The sequence below is a fragment of the Dryobates pubescens genome, chromosome 16 (assembly GCF_014839835.1).
Source record: "Dryobates pubescens isolate bDryPub1 chromosome 16, bDryPub1.pri, whole genome shotgun sequence".
In the NCBI taxonomy this organism is placed as follows: Eukaryota; Metazoa; Chordata; class Aves; order Piciformes; family Picidae; genus Dryobates; species Dryobates pubescens.
Window position 1 is genome coordinate 19,511,386 of NC_071627.1, and position 8,702 is coordinate 19,520,087.

General features: G+C 49.6%; 1 protein-coding gene across 3 annotated transcripts in view; it reads right to left on the reverse strand.

Annotated features, from left to right (window-relative positions):
- CYFIP2 (cytoplasmic FMR1 interacting protein 2) overlaps window positions 1-4,927 on the reverse strand; it is a 53,488-nt gene extending 48,561 nt beyond the window's left edge. For 2 of the 3 annotated variants that reach the window (XM_054168592.1, XM_054168593.1), the window contains exon 1: window positions 4,786-4,927. The gene's annotated coding sequence lies outside the window, so the exon portion shown is untranslated. The remainder of the gene's footprint in view (window positions 1-4,785) is intronic. The other variant, XM_054168591.1, reaches the window with a different exon arrangement.
- Between the last annotated feature and the right edge of the window lie 3,775 nt (window positions 4,928-8,702).

Here is an 8,702-nt window from a genome sequence, read left to right on the forward strand (position 1 = left end):
ACAAGTTGCACAGGATGGCATCCAGGCAGGCTTTGAATGACTGCAGAGATGGGAGACTCCACCACCTCTCTGGGCAGCCTCTTCCAGTGCTCCATCACTCTCAAAGTAAAGAAGTTCCTCCTCATGTTTAAATGGAACTTCCTATGTTCAAGCTTGCCCCCATAACCTTGTTCTGTCACTGGGCACCACCCAAAAAAGACTGGCCCTATCCTCCTGACACCCTTCAAGTAATTATAAGCATTGGTAAGATCCCTCCTCAGTCTTCTCTTCAAACTCTGTGACCACTTATGCAATGTGCTGGCAGTTTGCTGTAGCCAAAAATGCTTCCTCAATAACTCTGTGACATGCAAAAAGCTCAGCAATTCAAGGGACAAAGTTATTGCTGTTGTTTGGGTGACACCAGAAAATAACAGTCACAGATATAACACTGCCAGGCAGTGCACAAACCTGCAAGACTAAGCCAGCCCCTGCCCCCAAGATCTTGCACTCCAACAGAGGAAGGGAGGCAGTGTGAGGAAACAAAAGAACAGAAAAGGAAGTACCAAGCCATAGAGAGCAAGTGGTGCAATCAGCTGTTGGCCCACCTGGTTCTTTGCCATGACTGAGCAGAGTGCAAGAATCTGGATGCAGATGGAAAAACTATACAGACTTTGTGGTTTTAACAGATGACTCCTCACAAGGACTCCAAATTTCTGTTCTACACTTTCTTAAGCCCTGTAACAAAATCAGCAGAGGCTATAGGCAAAACTGTGGTCTGTGAGGACTTCCCCTGGGTCTCATGGCTGTAGCATACTGTGACAGACAGCAACCTCACGGGTGGAGCACATGATGAAGGGGCTCATTGCACAAGGACTGGGATCCTCAATCCAGATCACCCATGGAGGAGCAGCTTTGAGTGATCTCTGTAAGATGCCTGTGCCATGGTCCCTCACTTGCACATTGGGGTGGCTGTAGAGCAGGCGAGGTCCCTGTTCTTGGTTAAGGTCTACTGCCCATGTAGTAGTTAGAGGGGTTGAGCACTGGTACAAAGGCTCTGAAGGCATCAGTGATTGCTTGGCCCAGTCCAGGAGGTACTGAGTGATGTCTCCCCATTATGGGAGCTGTCCAGGAGACAAAAGGGGAAATACTACAGCCACAGACTCAGGCCACCCTCCCTCACCTTGCTGCAATGAGGTTTCTAACACAAATGTAGGGCTGCAAATCCAGCATCATCCCCTCAGTCCAGTGACAAGGGAACAGCTGTCAGGTAATGTGGCAGCAACCAAGCGGCTCCAACCCAGGGAAGTCAAGGATCCCTGGGGACACTCATCAGAAAGTCTTTATTAAGCCTTAACCACCATCCACCACCTGGGCCCCAGGGCAGAGGCAGCCACAGCGGGAAGCAATCATTCAGCCTGTGCTTGCAGCAGCGGTACACATAGCCATGGGGCTGGGGACAGAACTGCCCGGGGAGCTGTGCAGCAGCCTGCCCAGAAAGAGGATTTTTTTGATGCTCTAACGTGTGCCCATCAGGGCAAGGCTTTCCCTTGCACACAGGAAGCCATGTCCTGCCTGCGCTGACTCAGACACAGCCATGCAGGCTGCTGGGAGCTGTCTCACAAAGCTATGTTCTTCTCCATATCCTGCTCCTGGTCAGATAAATTAAAGTCCCTTGAGTCCTCCATGTTTTGGCAAAACTAAACATGAGCCTGGAAAGAGCCAACCCCACCTCAATGAAACCCTGGAGAGGGATGCAGCCACCAGGCTGATTACCTCTTCTGCTAATGAGCGTCAGTGCTAATGAGTGCAGTGCTGCCCACACTTTCTGCCCATCTGCTGCAGAAACTTCCTCTCCCCATCTCATCTCTCAGTTGCAAACCCTTTGGTCATCTCTTACAGCTTCTAAAACCAAAGGACCACACTGAGACAATGGGACTTCTGGACACCACAGGGAACTGGCCACATGGGGTCCATGTGGCATGGCCCCACCACCCCAAAATGGAAATGAAGAGTTCCTGATATTGTGACTCTGTTGTGGCAGGGGCCTGGGAGCCAGATTTAACAGGCAGCATAGGAAGGCTTTGAGAAGGAGTGATGATGGACATTCCAGGGCAGATCCTACCTTCCCCACCAAAATGCTTGTCTAGAAGTATTGATGCAGTGTCATTCTCTTTGCAGTGAGAGGAACAAAGATTACTTTATTAATTGAGCAGCTTGGGGAAACAAAGAGTTCCAAAAGCAGGGCCACAATGAATATGTTGCATGCAGGTAAGCTCTGCTCTGAAGCCAAGAGCTTTGGGGAAAAGGCACAGGCTGTTTCAGCTTTTCAGCTCACCTGCTCCTACAGCATACATGCATGCTGGAGATGCAGTAGCTACCAAGAAAAGGAAAGGAAGAATGGGAACTACCCTGGAGACTGGCAGAAAGACAAAGTCTAAGCCCTGTAAGTGAAGGGTGAAATGAGCAGTAAAATTACTGTTGCTGGGGAAATGGCAATGTAGAGGAGAACAAACTTTTCCTGGTCACTTCCTAAGGACCTAGGATTCCTCTACAGTCCCTGAGTAACCTGGGAAAGTCAATTTATGTTTGATCTTGTGATAATGCTTCTCCTTCTTACTTTAAAATAGCTTTTAACCAGTGGTCAGGAACCATTAAGTAGTGCAGCAGACTGATGTCTCCAGTGCATGAAAGCAGAGTGTTTCTGGTACCCACAGCCTCACAGCAATAGGAGGATAAATGCTTCTGGCCACCAATGTATTTTTAGTCAAGGAGATTAACTTCAGGGTGCAAAAGTTTAGTTTAACCCTTGCCTAAAGTGCACAGGATTAAAGTTCTCTGTGTTTTAGGATCCATGTCATTGACCCCTTCTCTTGTACTCTAAGAACTGCTGGTAATTGCAACCACCACCACAGACAGGAGGCTCTTTGCAGGAGGAAATAAACACAGCCAGGATAAGCAAGCCTGGCAGAGCTGGGCTCCTGCCCTACACAGACACAGATGTTAATAACCATGAAATTACCCTTCTCATAAAAAGGGAAGCAAAACAGCATGACTCTTGAAGCTGGGTTTTTTTGTATCTGCACTCTATCTTATATTCTGCTGTTCCATTAGGGCTGAACTCCAGTCGTTTACACTGTCCTTGTCTCTCAGCAACACAATTATATAGGAATTTATTTCTTTTAGAATAATTTAATATTTTTTTCTTTTTCTAAGAAAAGAAAGAGGGTGAAGGAAGGAGGCAGGTACAGGACGTTGTATTTCCAACGTAGTTGAGAAACACAAAGCAAGTTTACATGCAGCCCCACTACCGACAGCTACAGAGCTTCTCAGCAAACTACATGATAAAGGGCAGCACTGTTAACAGTTGGCCAATTACTGCTCTTCCAAAATCAATCTTCATTATTTTTCATGCAAAGATGCTAACTGTTTGTTAGTAAGGTTATTACAATGAAACCAGCGAAGTCTGCTTTGCTTGAGAGACCCTGGCCAGAAAACGGAAGAATTTTCCATATTCCTCAGACTTCATTAATAACAATTAACTGTGCAGAGACAAGGAGAAAAGAATTATCCTGTGCAGAGATTTACTGTAGAATTCTATAGCTGTGACAGCCACAAAAACACCGGGCTAGTCACCCATCTCAGTGACTAACCCCAGACAACTGTCATCACACACAACATGAGGCTGCTTTTTCTTTTGGTGTCTGTGTAGGGCAGAAGAGGTGCAGAGGGTTTAGCGACTCAGCCTAATTCTTTGAGACCGTTGTGATTCAAACCCCTCAGTCAGGAACCCCCCGTGGAAAGCGGCAGATGGCGAAGGGGGACAAGCTCTGCTGCTGGCTGTGTCCTTTGACAGCACACACAACTGCCACCCTTCCCCCTTCTCCAAAACAGCCTTGAGGATGCAGGGAGCTTTTAGTATGCGGCTCTTTTCCTTCTTATTCCTTCCCGGGTCTTCCGATTCACGGAAATTTCCTGCCAAATTCATCTACTCCTCCCCAGGTGGGATGCGGCTGGCACCACGCATTTCCAGCGTCTTCGGGTGGTAAATCCGATACAAAGGAACGCTGCCCGGGGCGCACCTTGCTCCTGAGCGGTCTCACGCACGGCAAACCCGGCGCTTTGGGAAGGGAACCGTTTTGCCGACTCTAGCCGACACCAAAGCACGAACCTGCGGCTGCAGCTCCCAACCCCGGCTCAGACCCCATCGCTTCCTCCTTCCCCCGCCTCCCCCAGGGACACCATGTTTTCACGCCAGGGTGATGCGGGCGCTGGTCTGGAGCACCCGCCGGGGCCACCTTCGGCCCCAAGCCCGGCGCTGCCGTTCCTCCATTGCTTCCATTCCCCTTCCTCCCTGCGCCGAGCATCACTGCGACCCCGGCTGGGATTCGCGTTGCCGCTGTTGCCCGCAGCGGGGCCTGCAGCGTCCGCCGGGCCCGGGGCTCGGTCCTTTCTCCCGGTCCCTGGGGGCGCGGAGCCGGGATGCGGGGTCTGGGAGAGGAGGATTTGCGCTATTTTCTTCCCCCGGCGCCTTGCAGCGGCTGCGGAGAAGCCGAAGGCTGCAGGTAGCTCTAAGCATTGTGGGATACATCCCCGCACATCCCGGCCCGCCCGGGCCTCCCGCTCCCGCTCTGCCCCGGGGCGGCAGCACCTGCCCCGCCGCTGCTCCCCCGCCGCCCGCGCTGAGCCCGCCTCGGGCAGCACCGTGCTCGGCGGCGGACACAGCTCCGCGCAGCCCGGGTGCATGGAGGGGGTGAGGCCCCCGCACAGCTCCCGCACAGCCTCCGCGCCCACCCCCGCTCTGCTCACCTGGCGCTCTGCGGGGTGCGATGCTCCGCTCCGCGCCGCGGGATGCTCCGCGCTCGCCCGCACAAAGAGCAGGAAATGGCTGCAGCAAGTGCACTTCCGCGGCTCTCCGCCGGCCCCTCCGCACGGCGGCGGGGGGAGCCCCGGCCCCCGCCGCGGGAAGGGGCTGGAGCCGCACGGGCGGCTCCTCCCCCGGGCAGCGCTGGGGGATGCGCGGCGGGGCCGGGGGCTGCATCCCCCGTGCAGCGTGGCCCTTCTGCCGGGCCCGCGGGGATGTCGCCGGTGAGGGGGATGGGGAGGGCCACCGGTTCCCTCCCCGGTGCGCGGAGGGGACAGGGCTGGGGGCGGCTGTTGCGGTCCCCCGAAGGCCCGACCGTGGGTGAGCGCCTTCGGGGTCCCTGGAGAAGGGAGAACCTGGTTGGGATTCCCGGCTCCCCAGTGCTGAGCCGGCTGGGTCTCAGACATTCAGCCTCTTCCCTGCGGAGGACCGGTACCATCCTTGGGTTGCACCTACCAGCTTAATGAAAGCCCTGCTTGCAGAATACATAGAAAACCTTGAATCACTGAGCGTGTTAGGGACCAAAACCAGAAGGCAGTGCCTTTGCTCACAGCTCCAAGCATCTTCTGAGTCAGCACCACATCCAAAAGATCTTCCTTTTGGCATTTTTGGCATCTGGCATTTCTTCAGGGACAAGTTTCCAGTCCTTCTGCTCATGCTTCTTTTTATAGTTCCAATACAGCTATTCAGACCTACTGTAAAATCCAAACTGGGCCTCTTACAGCTTTCAGAAGAAATCACCTCGTGGTAATTGACAAAAACCTGTATGGACCCTGCCTTTATTTCTCTGCAGCCCTCTCAGCTTCTGATGCAGCTGTCTGTTGAAAGACATTGGTGGATACCGAGGATATATTTGTTTGGTGGTCGTGGCAGTGTCCCTTTCCTGTGCTTTGTTGTCCATGCTAGTGGGGTGCTGAGCTTGCTGCTCATGGGTATATGTTGGTTCTGCAGGGAAGCTTGGTTTACGCTGTGTCTCTGTTCCTCTAAGTTGTAAGGATGCCATGGGCTGAAGGCACCAGGGTCTGCAAACTATAATCAGCAAGACAGTCTTAGGAACTATCCATGCCTGGAGAAAAAAAATCTATTAATATAATCTCTGAGAGTAGGCTCTTCCTCCCTTGTATAGCATCCTGTCTCACCTTTACCTGGAAGATTTTGTAGGCTTCATTCCTCTATTTACTATTTATTGCTTGTCAGAATAAACTTAGTAAACATAGTTACCACAGGTCCAAAAGATTTAACAGCTAATACTGCTCTTAGGCTTTGGATGAAGCAAGGTCAGCTCAAGACAACTCTGGCAGAGAAAAATGCTGTGGATTTTTTAATCTGTTCCCATTATCAGCCAGGCCCAGGGGGATGGGAATCCCATGAGTGTTATGATATTGTTTTAATTTTCTACTCAGCATTATCTTATAGAATAATAGAACAAACCTATTGTAGTTGTCCTGCAGATCTCTCTTCAGGCTGGCAAGAATGGCAGTGAGGGGCAGGCTCCATGCAGCTACACACACAGCTGGTTGTGTGTGGAGGACAGAGATAACATGATGGTGAGGTGATCACAAGAATGCACATAAAGTTGAAGTGGCTGCCAAGTGAGATTTAGCTGAGCCATCCACCTGAATCCTGCCATGCTGACAAGTACAGCATTCAGAGAGGACAAAGCCAAACATCACATAGAAACAACTTCATTAAAAAAGGTGTCAGGAGATTCTTGGAACAAGCTAACCCCTACTTCCCAACACATGCACAGAAAAGAGCTTTTTATGGCTGAGGTTGCTGCACTCTTGCCCCTGGTCTCAACTGAGAAGCATCAGCTGCTCTTTGTTGATGAGGTTGCTGCTTGAGTGCCTTTTTCCAGCTGGGACACCAGCCTGGCTGTGCCAGTGCCCAGCCATCACAGCAGCAGGTTGAGGACATGCTGGGACAGTGCTGTGTGCCTTGGCTCCAGCCAAATGTGCCATATAGGCATAGGCATAGTTGTGTATCCATCATCTCTGATAACCAGTAAAAACAGGGGCAATCACAACCTCCCACCTCCCTGAAATGCTGCCAAGCAGAGAGGATAAAAACTGGCAAAGGGGGAATGGTCTAAACCATTCAGCACATTGCAAATACTTTCCAAAGAAATAGGGAAGGGGTATGCATCAAAGAATTATCCACTTCATGATGGGAGACTGATATTCTCACGTCTACTTTGCAGGGAATCTCTCTAGTTAAGGTACATGAAGGGTGCAGGCCTAAACTTGCCATAGAAGCTGGGATGGTGGGAGAAGGCTGTATCAAGCAATTATCTTAGTACAGCACTGGCCTTTGGAGACTCCTGAAGGCTCCTGTCACTAATTGTGGGGAAACACCCTCTGGTAGCACTCAGAGATTACTACCTCTTTTTATGAAGATTCAGATAATTTAAAGCCACCACAAAGGATGGACTTACAAATCCATGTGTCTGTGTGGTAAATGACCCAATTTGCAGGGAGTCTGAATACTTCCTACCCCTGTAAACCCAGCACATAATCCACCTCTGAAACACAGATGTCGTTCTGGGGAACAGAAGTATTTCAGAAAGGCAGAAGCAGCCTCTTCTTGCTGAGGAGGATTTGGAGGAAGAGCAAGCTGTATGATTGTAAGTGCACACATGTAGTGAAAGCCACAATAGGGCCTCAACATTTTATTGTTAGTTAAAACACATATAGTTTACATAGAAGTGCTGCAAAAGAAAACATGAAACATCACCATATTATTTTATGCAACACTCTCTAGCTAATAAATATTACACATCCAAGTATAAATACAATCTCAGAAACATTACCTAGCACAGCAATATTGCTGCTACTTAATAGCAACCTCTTCAAGAGCTACAGACCCCTGGTTCCTCCAAGGATGGAGGGGGCAGAGAGCCACAAGTGTCTGCAGATATCTCTGCCACAGAGTGTCTGTGCATAGGGAAGAATAATTTCAGAGTATCCTGTGGTTGTATGGACTAAGTGCAATCAAGACAGGGAGAAAATACAGTTTGTGGCCATCTGTAGCTGGCTGTCCTCAAACTTCACTGGCTAAATGCCATATTTAACATCACCAGGATGTGACAACAGGCTTACTCAGACTGAAGGATTAGAGGGACAAAGATAAACAGCTTAAATTCACTGTAGGCAGAAATTCAGAATCTGTTTATAGATGCTCATATTCCACATATTGGTTCAGACTACCAAGAGATTTTGGCAGCAAGCCTGATTTGAAGCACTCTGATCCTGCATTTAGGATTGACAACCTTCAATCTGAATGATAGGATTCTCCTTGTCTGGGAGAGTTGTTCTGCATATTTGTAGGAGCAAACCAAAGAAAAGAATGTGGAATCAAAGAAAAGAATGTGGAATCAAAGTGAAATGTGAGGACACACAAGGCAGGAACTAATGCCTTGCCTGTACCTATACAACTGAAAAGATATTCTGGCTCCTACAAGCTACCATGGAACCATGGGTCTGAAAAATACAAAACACTAAGCCTCCTTCTATGAAGAAATATTTTTACACACAGTATGTGAGATCATGGGATTACATTGTTTCCTTGTTCCATTTTTGTTGGCAAACATATCTGAACCTGACTTCTGTGATGATAAGAGAGATTGCTGCTGGAAGATTGCACCTCAGAGTTTTTGTAGACTGCTGTCACCTGAGGTTTACTCATGTTCTCACCTGCCCAAACACCGAAGCATCAAAAATACATACTGCATACATGCACTTATCATCTGTGAGTCCTCTTGACTTCTCTAGTTCTTGTTAATACTTAGCAGAAAGTTCTGGTCTTGTTTACATGTTCTGCAGTGCACCAACACCCACACTTTTGGTTCTGAGGCCAGTTATGT